Consider the following 13,679-nt stretch of genomic DNA (forward strand, 5'->3'; position numbering starts at 1 on the left):
TCGATGTTATACATTATTCTCTCTAGTACCATTCAACTGTATTAGGTGACTGATGAGTGTGCCTGTGCGTATGTGTGTGCTCAACACGGTGAAACACATTCTGGCTACAACCCCAAGGGGTGCTACAGCTAATTTATTTCTCAGGGCTGCAGTCTCTGGGTGGAAGTTGGGGTGAAGCTAAAGTCTTACGTCATTGCAGTAAGTTTCCGGCCAGCAGTTGAGGGCAGATATTTACACGGTTGAAGTTATGTGAAGGTTTGATGAAGTTGTTTATTTGCTTACTGCTTGAATATGCTTTCTGTTAAAGGTGCTGTAAGCGATTTTTTTTCATGGAAAAGTATGCAAAAAATGTTCCTACTCCCTTAAAGATGTTAATGAAATAAGTGTCCTGAGATATCTCACTGGTCTCAGTGACAGCTGTAGACTTTGTAAACAGCAAACAAAAATGTTTCTGCAGACCGCTGACATTGACGCTTTTCACCTGTCAGTCATTTTGCTCGTTCTCATAGTGTTGAATTTGAAGCGAATCATTCAACATCAAAAATGTAATCTAAAACTAAAGGGTCTTCCATAAACTCATATCAGCCATATCACTTGTCTCACCTCTTAAATTGAGGCTTTTTATTTGTACAAACTGTCTGGAGACTAGTGAATAAAACACTTGAATAATCATGTTAAAAGATATTAAATAAAAGGATTGATGACAAAGCATGTAATATCTCAGTAAAACATGTTTTATATTGCAATCGAATGAAATATTAACATGTCATAACACCGCCCTCACTCCCACCCTGAGACTGCTGGTGCTGCGGGGCGGCAGCTGGATATTTCTCCTGAATACTCCCCCTTCTGTGGTGGATCAAACAGATTGTCCCACCCCAAACTCACGCAATGGCTTGAGTAAATGATGATGTGTCAGGCTGAGCCACTCAAACACACAAAGCAATTTTTTTACACACTTTATCTTTAAAATAATGAATACTTACAGGTCGCCAATATTTGGCAGTGTGACTGGCCAGTGAGAGTAAAGCGTAGGGCAGTCACAGGCATAGAAAACAAAGAGCTGCTGTTGCCCTCCAATGTCTGGATCAGCTCTCCACTATCTGTGCTGTACACCTGATGAGTACATATAAGTACACAGAAACAGAAAGAAAGAAAGAAAGAAAGAAAGAAGGAAGGAAGAAAGAGAAAAAGAGTGAAAGGAAAGAAGGAAGAAAAAAGAAAGCAAAAAGGAAGAAATGAAGGAAGGAAGAGAGGATGCGAGGAAGCGAGAAAGAGAGTCAAGTCATTTATAGTCGAGTCGAGTAATATTAGCGTAGATGCTGTTAAATTTTTTGCAGAGTTTTAGATCATGATCACTGTTTCTGGTTCCGGCAGACCTAACTAAAGCAGCCTAATTGTGAGTTGATGGATAAATTAGGTGTATGCCTGGCTAAATAGATGAGTCTTTAGTCTAGACTTAAACTGAGAAAGTTTGTCTGCATCCCAAACAGGGACTATTCCATAGTTTAGAAGCCAAATAGGAAAAGAATCTACCTCCTTTTGTGTATTTTGACATTCTAGGAACTATTAAAAGGCCAGAATTTTGTGATCGTAATGAACGTGATGGAATATAGCGTGTCAGAATGCCACTTAATTACTGCGGAGCTAGACATCCAAAGCTTTGTACATAGTTAACAAAATGTTAAAATTAATACAAAATTTAACTGTGACAAGGAGGAGGGCGTGGCCAGGCCATGATGGTGCACGGCCAGTGCTGAATCAGCTGATCAGTGGGAGAGCGAGATAAAGGGGAGCTGGAGGCGCCAGTTCGAGAGAGAGTGAGATGCATGAATTCGTTTATTGGCATCAGCAATGTGTTGTAAATTAACAATATTTCTGAGGTGGAAAAATGCTGTTCTACAAACATTGGAAATTTGATTTTCAAAGGACATATTGGTATCAAATACAACACCTAAGTTCTTCGCTGTAGAAGACGATGTATCAGTACAAATTAAATATTAGCGGCTTATTTTTAGAGGTTTTTGGTCCAATAATTAGTAACTCTGTTTTGTCGTTATTGAGTAGAAGGTTTTTGTCTGATGGGACCATGACATCATTGCCCCATGTTCTATCTTGTTTCATGTCCTGTCTTTGTGTTGAGCGCACAGGTCCAGGTGTTACTGCTGTGCACACTTCGGTAATGTCCCCATGTTCTGTCTTGTTTCATGTCCTGTCTTTGTGTTGAATGCACAGGCCCAGGAGTTACTGCTGTGCGCACTTCGGTAATGTCATGGTCCTGTCACTCTGTCAGGTTGGGGTTTTGTCTGACGGGACCGTGACATCATCATCCCATGTCTTGTGTTTCGTGTGTGTTCTTTGTGTGAGCGCACGGGTCTGGTTGTGATTTACCGCCATGCACTCTTCAATCGGTCTTGTTTCATGTCCAGAGCATGGTGTCTGTATCCTGACTTCCTGTATGGTTTGGTTTCTGTCTGTGTCGGGATCCGGACACTCATGCTCTATGTTCTGTTTATTTTGGTGTAATTGTGTTGACGTTTCTCCCGTGTGTGTTTCAGGTGCCGCTGGCACACAGAATCAGCGTTTCCATGGGAACCCTGATTGTTTCCATGGGAATGCTGATCATGCCAATTTTCAGCTGGCAAGCAGCACCTGTCCCTTGTTTGTTCCTGCTTATTTTAAATCCCTTGTGTGTCTTGTTCTCATGTTCTTTGCTGGATTGTTGAATGTAGTTTGTTGTGAATGTAGTCTGTAGTGACTGTTGCGTGTTATCCTTATAGAAAGCTGTTTGGTGTGAAGTAACTTACCTCACTCTCTTTGCCTAGTTGGTCCTGTCTCGTGTATCTGTTTGGTTGCCCATCTCTGCCCTCATGTCAGGAGTGTGGTTGCCTTCCAGTTTGCAGCGTGTCAGCTTATCTTCAGCTGAGAATTCCTTGTCTCTGCCCACGTGTCGGGAGAGTGACTGCCTTCCAGTTTGCTGCGTGTCAGATTACCTTCAACGGAGGATTCCCCGTCTTTGCCCACTGTGTGGCCATGGCACGGTGCTGGGATCTTCATACTTCTCCAGCACAGTTGAAGTTGATATTTATTGAGAATAAATCTTTTGAACTCTTCCTCTGCTCTTGGGTCTCTTTGTCTCGCTCTTGCTCTCTGACACTATCCTTCCATGCACCGTGAAATACCTCTAATTTTGTATTCTTCCATTGTGCTCCATTTTCCGAGCTGCTCTCTTGAGAGCATGAGTGTGATCATTGTACCATGGTGCGGGATTTTTTCTTTCATTTTTTTTTAATTGAAGGTTGGCGATACTATCAAGAGTGCACAGCAAATTTGGAAGTGTTAAAAACAGTGCTAAGCTAATCTGGTGTTAATTTTGTAAGATTTTACACTACTATAGTTGTAAAGTGTTAACTGCATAGTGTTCCCTGTGGGTGTTAACATGAAATCAACTTCTGCGTATGTGCAAAGCATTTCAAATTTTTCCCAACCCTTCTTCATCAATTTGACTGGCTGGTGGTTGTACCTCCACCACATTTCAAGGTATAGAATTAACTTAATTATATCACTAAACACACATTTTATGTAGCCTATATTTGATATAATAACATAGAATGGTTAATGTGTGAATTCATGATAGGACATAATGTCGGATAATTTTTTGACCAGATTGTTAAATTAGGAGAATAAATATTTCTGTTTTCAAAAATTAAAAAAATATAGTGCACATTCAATTAACCTATTGATTTAAGTCTTTATAATTATATAATTATAGTCTTTATACGGTGGTGCATCTGGGGAGACCTCTGACAGAGCGTTTGACAGATAGGAAACTGTTTTTGGATGGTGTGGAAACCATCCCCATTGACAACAATACCTTGGTGGCAATCTGTGATGCAGTTTAAATTCTAGCGAAGAAATTTGTATTAGGCCTTGTGTAGAAGTTATTATAAATGTACCCATAATAAAGAGGAACAGTTTAGATATATTCTTGTTTAGATATATTCTTGTTTTTTTAATGCAGTAGTAATGAAGCTAATGATTTACAGAACTGACACCTGGTACAAATATAGATTAAACATCTTGAAAAGTGGATGTTGATGTATTTCCTGAGCTTGTTGCAGAAAAGGACATTTGTTTTACTATACATACACATGGTAAGTATACTGACACCTATTTTACCTTTATATTAAAAATGTAGTGTTGTTTAAATGAATGTGCAGGTGTTTGGTTGTGAGTGACAGATCTTTAGATATCCAGATTCCACTTCCACATCCTCACTGGATCAGCTGCCCCCCTGTTCTGACTGATGGAAAGTGTGTCAGCAAGTCTTTAATCTTCACAACTAATTTCTGCCCTTCAAAGAGACCCAGGGTTGAAAACTCTGTGTGCAAAAGAGGTTGGTAGGACACGGGATTTAATCCTGTTGTTTATATGTATGTAGTATGTTTAAATGTCAAATTCATTAGGTGCATATTCCTTTTATAATGTTACAGCTGATTTACCTAAGTTAATGGTGATAATAGCAATCTGTTCAGTTATTAAGTTGTTTGTAGCTTCATTGTGGATTTTTTTTCTTTATTGTTATTGCAGAACGATACCACTCAAATCAAGGAGAGATGCATACCCTTGAGATTATTATACTATTTCCAAACTTGGCTATGTAAGTATTTCTGCATAAATGTTGGTCAAGCAAAAATAATGTATAGTTAACAGGGCTCTCAAATATTAATCTCATGCATCAAGGAACTTTACAACAAATGGTCTCTTTAACAGGAGCGAAACTATGCACTAAGTGGAGTTCCTCTTTCAAAGAGAATTTGGTTAAGGAGGCAAACACTCTTAACTCCATCACCTTTCCTGCTGCAGCCACTAAAATCTGCTGAAAAAATTAAAACAACAATGATAACAAAGATCAAGGTACTGGTAATTTTGATTGGATCTCTACCCGATCGCCAGCTGAAGTTAGAAAAGGTAAGCTTATGATCAATTTCCCTCTTTGAATAATCTGTGTATGATACAAAAACTTGATTCACTGCCTGTCACAGGTAGGGGATTTTGTGGGTGGTATGAGGGGGGCCAGTCTGATTGTTCTTCATTAAAATGAAGGCCTTAAAGTCTTACAATGGAGCAATAAGTCTTAATTCATTATGTAATAATTTAAAGGTGCAATATGTATATAATATTTTTATTTTTTTGTGCCAATGTGTGAACGGCTTGTAACGCAACTTAAAAAAAATGAGCCCTTCCCGGACTTCCTAGGTTGTCTATTAAAGCCTGTAGACTGATTTTCATGTGAAGGGAGCGGGTCGCTTTTGCCGGCAAAATCCAAAGGATGCCTCAGTGCTTCCGCTATTTAACAGTGTCAACAGACAGTCTGCAACACTAGGTAACGTTAACTTAGAGATGGAATCTAGCAAACAGCTGGCTCCAAACACAACAACGACTCCTACACAAACTAAGAGTAAGCCAAAAAAAAAAAAATACATTTTTACTGAATCTCGTCTGGCTAAGCGGGAACGTGAGCGTGGTCGAGCGAAAACTAGAGTGAACATCGGCAGGACATTTGATTCCTGGAGGGACCTTCGTTCGGTTTTGGGGATCAAAACTGACCCTGAATTGGCGTTCTTCTTATTGGACAGGTAAGCTTACATAACTGCAAAGCATGTGAAATATAGTGCCATAAGGATTCATCTGTGTAATTTTAGCTAACTTGACCTTGCCTGCTAACGCTGACGAATTGCAAGCTACCTTGCTTCATAACTTTCAAATAATTTCAACGATCTTCTCTTTATACTAAAAGTCAGGTATGCTGATTCACAGTAACTGACATAATGTTAATCTGTAATTATTCAGCAAGGTAAACTACAATAACACATGAAATGAATGCTAGACAATGTTCAAGATAATGCAAAAAGACCCATTCATTAGTGTAACGTGACTTGGTTATACAGAAAATATATACATTCTATTATTATAAAACAATAGCACATCGATATATCAAAATGACAGTTGTGATGGATTCACATCAATACTGAATTGTGTCAACATATTTATAATGTACAGTCTATTTTATAAACAGCTACTGTCATCATCCAACAAATTTAGCTAACAGCTATTGATAAAGCTGGCTAGCTAGCTAATGCCGACATAGGCTATCGTATAAATGCAGTCAATGTATCATGCAAAGAAAAGTGATTACTTCAAACTACAGTCTTGCATAGTCAGACCTATATCCACACTTTGTTTTAGCCCTGTTCCAGCACTGGAGAGTCAAATGTAATACACAATCTCAAAGTTTGTAGTAAAATAATCATAACTGTGTCATTTTAATTATGCTACTTCATCTGTCAGCATGATGCCGGTGAATCACGTTCAGTCTCTTTGTTTTGGTTGATGCTCGCTCGCGTCCCTATGGAGTGTGTGCGCGCGATCACAAGCAACAGGCTGCAGTTCACTTAATGGCCACAGGTGTCATTAATATCAAGGGTTTCTGAATCTTGCATACCGCACCTTTAAATATTGTATGAGGGAATTTCTCATTACATTAAAGTAAACAAGATATTATAATGTTTAGTTCTGCAGAAGTATGGAGGATCAAGACAGGCAGCCCTGTGTACTGGCAACTGGAAGGACAAAAGCAGATGTGCTCAAGTACTACATTGTGGTCAACAAGAATCTCATACTGTCAAGCCATTACTTCACTTGAAGCATCTGATGAGGCTTTTAAAGCTCATTGTAATTTGTTCAAGAATATGACGTTTACATTCACCTTTATCTAGTTGACAATTTACAAAAATGAATTCCTGTTAAATCCAGCCAGTCATCACAAGTGTAAGAGTTAAAGGAATAGTTCCCCCCAAAATGAAAATTCTTTCATCATTTACTCACCCTCATGCCATCCCAGATGTGTATGACTTTCTTTCTTCTGCAGAACACAATTAAAGATTTTTAGAAGAATATTTCAGCTCTGTAGGTCCATACAATGCAAGTCAACATGATCCAAAACTTTGAAGCTCCAAAAAGCACATGAAGGCAACTTAAAATAAATCCATGAAACTCCAGTTGTTTAATCCATGTCTTCTGAAGTGATCTAATCGGTATTCGGTGAGAACAGACCAAAATATAACTCCTTTTTCACCAAAAATCTTGACATCAGTAGTCTCTAGGCACAATCATGATTTCAATCACACGTGCAGAATGCTAGATGATGCTAGAATGTGTAATCAAGCTTGAAATTATGATCATCAAGTGAAAAAGGAGTTACATTTTGGTCTATTCTCACCCAAAATAGATGATATTGCTTCTGAAGACATGGATTAAACCACTGGAGTTGGATTATTTTTAAGATGCATTTATGTGCTTTTTTGGAGCTTCAAAGTTCTGGTCACCATTCACTTGCATTGTATGAACCTACAGAGCTGAAATATTCTTCTAAAAATCTTAATTTGTGTTCTGCTGAAGAAAGAAAGTCATACACATTTGGGATGGCATGAGGGTGAGTAAATGATGCAAGTTTTTATTTATGGGTGAACTATTCCTTTAAGAGCAAAACTGTTAAACAGTAATTCAGTGTAACTACAAATCCATGATAATATGTTTTATTTGCAATGCATTCAGAAGGATACTTAATATATTATTGCTCATATACAGTACAGAGCAAGTACAAGTATATGGAGGATCTTATGGGCAGAAGAATTAACAATTGCTACGCTGAATGGCTTAAATCCAGGATGTAAACTGATATTTTCCTTCCAAGTTATTAAAACTAAGACACAGAGGCCCGCAGTCACACTTAAATTCCTCAGGGCAATAAATTTAAAGACTCTGCCAAAGATTGTGCCTTAAAGTCTGAACAAACCTTGTGTAAGAATGCACATCTGTTTAATCTTAACTAACATCTGAACAAAGGAAACTTTTCATGATAGCACATAACCTTCCTTCAGAACCTTCCTCTCTCATATTATAAATCAGGAAATACCACCACACATAATGTTTATCACATGACATCTCATGAACATTTCACACAAAGTCACAGTACTTTGCTGATTTAACACTCTAAAATGCACAGAATCTACCTTTTTGTACCAAAATGTACACAATACCTTGCCTTGCTAGATAATTCTGTAAATTATGTTGTTATGACCTGTAATCACTTTTCTAACTGACTGATGATTATAATCTTTAATCTTGTCTTATTCATGTCATATTACTAGAATGGTAACCATTCATGATAAGCACATTATGTTTACTATCGTTGAGATTCTTTCTGCATTTCAGGAAGGTTTATGTTATATCATTTTTGATATATTCAGTTGGATCTGAGATATAAAAGGTCATAATTAAAACATGTACTTTTTCGAGTGGGAATTTTAAGTGGCCTTTACACAAAGGATCATTAATCACCTTCAGAAGGAGGGACAGAGAGATGATCACATGGTATCTGATAAGACACTTCTGATTGGCTCAAGACACCTTTAGGGCGTGGCCAACCTCAACTCAACAAAACCTCCCCACCTTGGACGAACATTCTCTTCTTCTTGCTTGTTCCTTCTCCGCACTCTTGCCTCTTCCCCCTTCGCTTCGGCGTCCCTCTTCCCAAGTTCCGCACAGTGTAGTAAAACAAGTTTCAGTGCCCTGTGTAACCGTGTTTGGGATACAACACCATTGAGTGTTAATGTTAACACCCTTAAGTATTACATTTTCAACACCTGAAGTGTTTACATTTTACACTAAAAGAGTGTTCATATAAGTAACATTTTTGTCAGTGTTAACTGAACACTATCACACTCACAGTGTCCAATTTCCCAAGAATATTTTGCTGTGTGCTAGAGAAGACTGTATTTATATTTTCTGATATTACTTAAAGTTCTTCTAGTCTTTTTGGCTTACTGAGTATATGAGATAAATTTGGAAGATTATTAGTGAAGCTATCTTTAGTTGTCGAAAGAATAGGGAGGATGAAAGAAAGAAAGCAAGCAAGAAAGGAAGAAATAAATGAAGGAAGGAAGAGAGGAAGCGAGGAAGAAAGAAAGAAAGAAAGGAAGAGTGGATGCGAGGAAGCAAGCAAGCAAAAATGAAAGAAAGGAAGAGAGGAAGCAAATAAGAGAGAAAGGAAAAAAGAAAGCAAGAAAAGAAGGAATGAAAAAGACAGAAAGCAAGGAAGCAAGAAAGGAAGAAAGACAGACAGAAAGCAAGAAAGAAAGGAAGAAATGAAGGAAGGAAGAGAGGATGTGAGGAAGCAAGAAAAAGAGGAAGACAGACAGAAAGACAGAAATTAAGGAAGGAAAAGAGGAAGCGAGAAAGAAAGAAAGAAAGAAAGAAAGAAAGAAATGAATGAAGAGAGGATGCGAGGAAGCAAGAAAAAGAGGAAGACATTAAGGAAGGAAGAGAGGATGCGAGGAAGCGAGCAAAAGAGGAAGAAAAAGAAAGAATGACAGAAAGAAAGCAAGCAAGAAAGAAAGGAAGATATGAAGGAAGAGAGGAAGCAAGGAAGGAAGAAAGAAAGAACATTTACTTTAATTGTACAAAGAGAAAATTCTGCCAAACTTTTGTGTTCCAAAAAAAAAAATTTGAAAAAAATGTCATACAGGTTTTGAACGACGAGCAAGTGAATAAATGATTACAGAATTTTGAATGAAATATTCCTTTAATGGTATTAAATCAAACCTTGATGGATCATCACTGAGTCCAGCAGCCAACATGGATCCATCCTCACTGAACTGACCTCATAACCACAGTCTCTGCAATGAAAATCAGATTAGATCATCTCAGATGTTATTAAAGAGACCTTTACAGTGCAAAGGTGGCACAGAAGCTTCATCTGAGGTGGCATCTAGGTGTAATTACACAGACTGCTCAGAGCAGGTATAAATGCATTTACACAGCAATTACAAATTGCATAAATGATGTTATGTTATTAATGTTTTAGATATAAAATTATGAACATAGAAATATGAAATTAATACAAATATGAAGTTATTATTTAAAAGTTAACCTAAATTATGAAATTATGCTCAATCATGACAATAACCAAGTTTAAAGCTGCTCTGATGCTGCATTTAATTGACACAGAACCAAAGCAACATCACATCTACCTTTGATACTCGATGCTGAGGTGGTTCATAGCAGGCATCATTTAGTCTGGCTTTTATTCGGCATTGCATCTTTACACATCATTTTTAGTAGCCACAGAGCAGCCTTAACTCGGCTGTGTAAAGACACCGCTGACACTCACACTTTATGAACTCACAGGACTGTGTGTATACGAAGGTCTCCTTCAGTTTTGGGCTGTATTTGATGGCTTGTGTGTGTGACTTCTGTCGATGGGTGTCAAAGTGTGTGTGTAACTGCTGTTGTTCCAAGTGTTGTTCCTCTGATGTAGTGTCTGAGTAATTCTCAGGGTCACACTCACTGTCCCCATCTGTGTCTGTTTAAGAGCGGGACACTGTGTTCTGAGTCTTCAGTTTGATCTGTTGAGGACCATCAACAGGAAGGACCGGGGGTGCCATCATTTTCTCTGATATCTGAGGAGGTACAGATTTTATATCATATGAACAGATGTATATGATGGTATAATGCATCATTATTTAATAATAATTGCAGAATAACAAAAATCATCAGAGCTGGGGTTTTTTCGTGAAGAGGTTTGTGGCATGGGGGCATGGTCATGTGTCTGTCTGCGGTAGAGGAAGAGCGGTAATGCTCATCACCTGGGTTGTAATTACTCTAACACCTGTCTCTCTGGGATAGTCAACAGTTCCAGCCTAATGTTGCGCTCACATATCCATGCTTTTCTATTATTAAAGAGCGGTTGTATCGAGTGATGCAGGACACTCAGATCAAAGAAAATACAACTCAGCTATTAGTACCAAAGAGCCGTTGGGAAACACTCTTCCAGGCAGCTCACTATAACCCAATGGCTGGCCACTTAGGTCACGAAAAGACTTTGAACCGTATAATGGCCTGTTTCTTTTGGCCGGGCATTCAAGGCGACGTACGCGAATGGTGTGCGGTGTACTGTGAATATCAGTTGGTGAATCCACCAGCCACCCCAAAAGTGCCATTGCGCCCTCTGCCGTTGATCGAGGTCCCCTTCAAGAGAATTGGCTTGGACCTTGTTGGGCCATTAGAGCAGACTGCACACGACCATCACATTGTATTAGTTCTGGTGGACTATGCAACGCGATATCTGGAAGCTGTGCCTCTACGCAACATCTCAGCACAAAGTGTTGTGGAGGCACTCTTTAAAATCATCTCCTGAGTGGGGATTCCAAAGGAAATCCTCACTGACCAAGGCACAACATTCATGTTACATACACTACGCAAACTGTATGAATTATTATGCATAAATCGATTCGCACCAGCGTTTATCACCCGCAAACCGACGGGCTGGTCGAACGATTTAATAAGACCTTGAAAAACATGATTCGTAAGTTCGTACACAAAGATGCTAAAAATTGGGATAAGTGGCTCGAACCCCTGTTGTTTGCAGTACGAGAGGTCCCGCAAGCCACCACAGGGTTTTCCCCATTCAAGCTGCTGTATGGGCGTCAGCTGCGCGGCATGCTCAATGTCATATGGGAAGCCTAGGAGGAAGGACCTTCAAATAGCAAAAAAACATATTCAATACATTCTTGACCTTAGAGCAAAACTCCACACTTTGGGGCAGGTAACACAGGAGAATTTACTTGAAAGTAGTTCCAGAGAGGGCGGAGCTCGGGCAGGAGGTGACTCCCAAACCAGATTCGTTCACCCCGGTCCCTTGTGGAGATCATCTCTCACCCGGTTGCAAGTGGAATTCGTGGACATGTTTTCACCCCTTCCCAGTCGCATGAACCTCATAGAGCACCATATTGAGACCACCCCGGGGGTGGTGGTTCGTAGCCGCCCCTGTTGTCTTCCCGAACACAAGAAAAAGGTTGTTCAGGAAGAATTAGAGGCAATGCATGAGATGGGTGTAATACAAGAGTCGCACAGCGATTGGGCCAGCCTGGTAGTTCTGTTACCAAAGAGCGAATGCTCGGTCCGGTTCTGTGTTGACTACCGGAAAGTGAACGCGGTGTCCAAATTTGACTCTTATCCAATGCCGCAAATTGACGAGTTACTCGATTGGTTGGGCGCGGCTCAATTTTACTCAATGCTGGACTTAACAAAGGGTTACTGGCAGATCTGTTTAACTCCAATATCCCAAGAAAAAATATATTTTTCCACACCGTTCGGATTACACCAATTCGTGATGGTTTGTTCGGTGCCCCAGCCTCATTTCAGTGCCTCATGGACAAGATCCTCAGACCGCATACGGCATTTGCTGCCACATATCTAGACGATATTATAATTTATAGTAATGACTGGTGGCGGCATATGCAACATCTGAGGGCTGTCCTGAAAATGCTGCGACAGGCGGGACCCACGCCAACCCAAAGAAGTGCACAATTGGGTGGGTGGAAGTTAGGTATCTAGGGTTTCACTTGGGTCACGGGCAGGTTAACAAACCGCAGCGATCGCGGCCTGCCCGACACCCAAGACCAAAAAAGAGGTTAGGCAGTTTTTGGGGCTGGCCGTCTACTACCGGAGGTTTGTGCCTAGTTATTCTGATGTCACCAGCCCGCTGACTGACCTTACTAAAATGGGGGCCCCCAATCTGGTCCAGTGGACAGAGTTGTGCCAAAAGGCTTTCCTTAAGGTAAAGTCTGCACTTTGTGGGGGGCTGCTTTAACATGCTCCTGACTTCTCTCTCCCCTTTATTTTGCAGACGGATGCATCAGACAGTGGGTTGGGGGTGGTGCTCTCGCAGGAGGTGGGAGGGGAGGAATGGCCGGTACTGTTTATTAGTCGTAAGCTCTACTTTAGGGAGACAAAGTACAGTACTATCGAGAAGGAGTGCCTTGCGATTAAGTGGGCTGTTCTGACCCTCCACTACTACCTGCTGGGGTGGGCAATCATGCTCCTCTGCAATGGCTCCACCGCATGAAGGATACTAACATGTGGATCACCCGTTGGTATCTGGCTCTTCAGCCCTTTAAGTTGGAGGTGATCCACAGACCGGGGGCACAGATGGTTGTGGCTGACTTTCTCTCCAGAAATGGGGGGGAAGTAGGCAGGTTGGATGTTGCCCTGACCTGAGTCGGTGGTGGGGGTATGTGGCATGGGGGAGCATAGTCATGTGTCTGTCTGCGGGAGAGGGAGATTGGTATGGCTCGTCACCTGGGTTGTAATTACTCTAACCGTGCGTTCAGACCAGAGGAGGCGAGAGCATCAAAATTCACTCTGGCTGCCCTGCCAACAACGTTATCGAAGATTCGTGGACACTCTGACATAGTTGAAATAGGCGGCAATGTTCGTTTGGAATGCTTGGTTTTGTGAACTATATTTAAAGGGGCCGAAAAAAATAATCCAGACATGTCGACCAGTATCTTTTTGCCGACCTATCACAAGTAGCGTATATCCTCATGAAATCTTTTAAATGTGAAAGTAAGAAATTGATCGATGGCAGAAAGTAATTAAATATAAAAGACAAATGCTGATGGTATAAATGTGTTACCGATTGATCAGGCAGCACAGTTTTGCATGCTATGGCACCAAAATTAGCATGCAATATATTATATATAATATTATATAAACCATAATATCCACTTCATCAACTCACCTGGCACACCAACAATTTCAGACACCTTTGTCCA

The sequence above is a fragment of the Myxocyprinus asiaticus genome, chromosome 32 (assembly GCF_019703515.2).
Source record: "Myxocyprinus asiaticus isolate MX2 ecotype Aquarium Trade chromosome 32, UBuf_Myxa_2, whole genome shotgun sequence".
Classification (NCBI taxonomy): Eukaryota; Metazoa; Chordata; class Actinopteri; order Cypriniformes; family Catostomidae; genus Myxocyprinus; species Myxocyprinus asiaticus.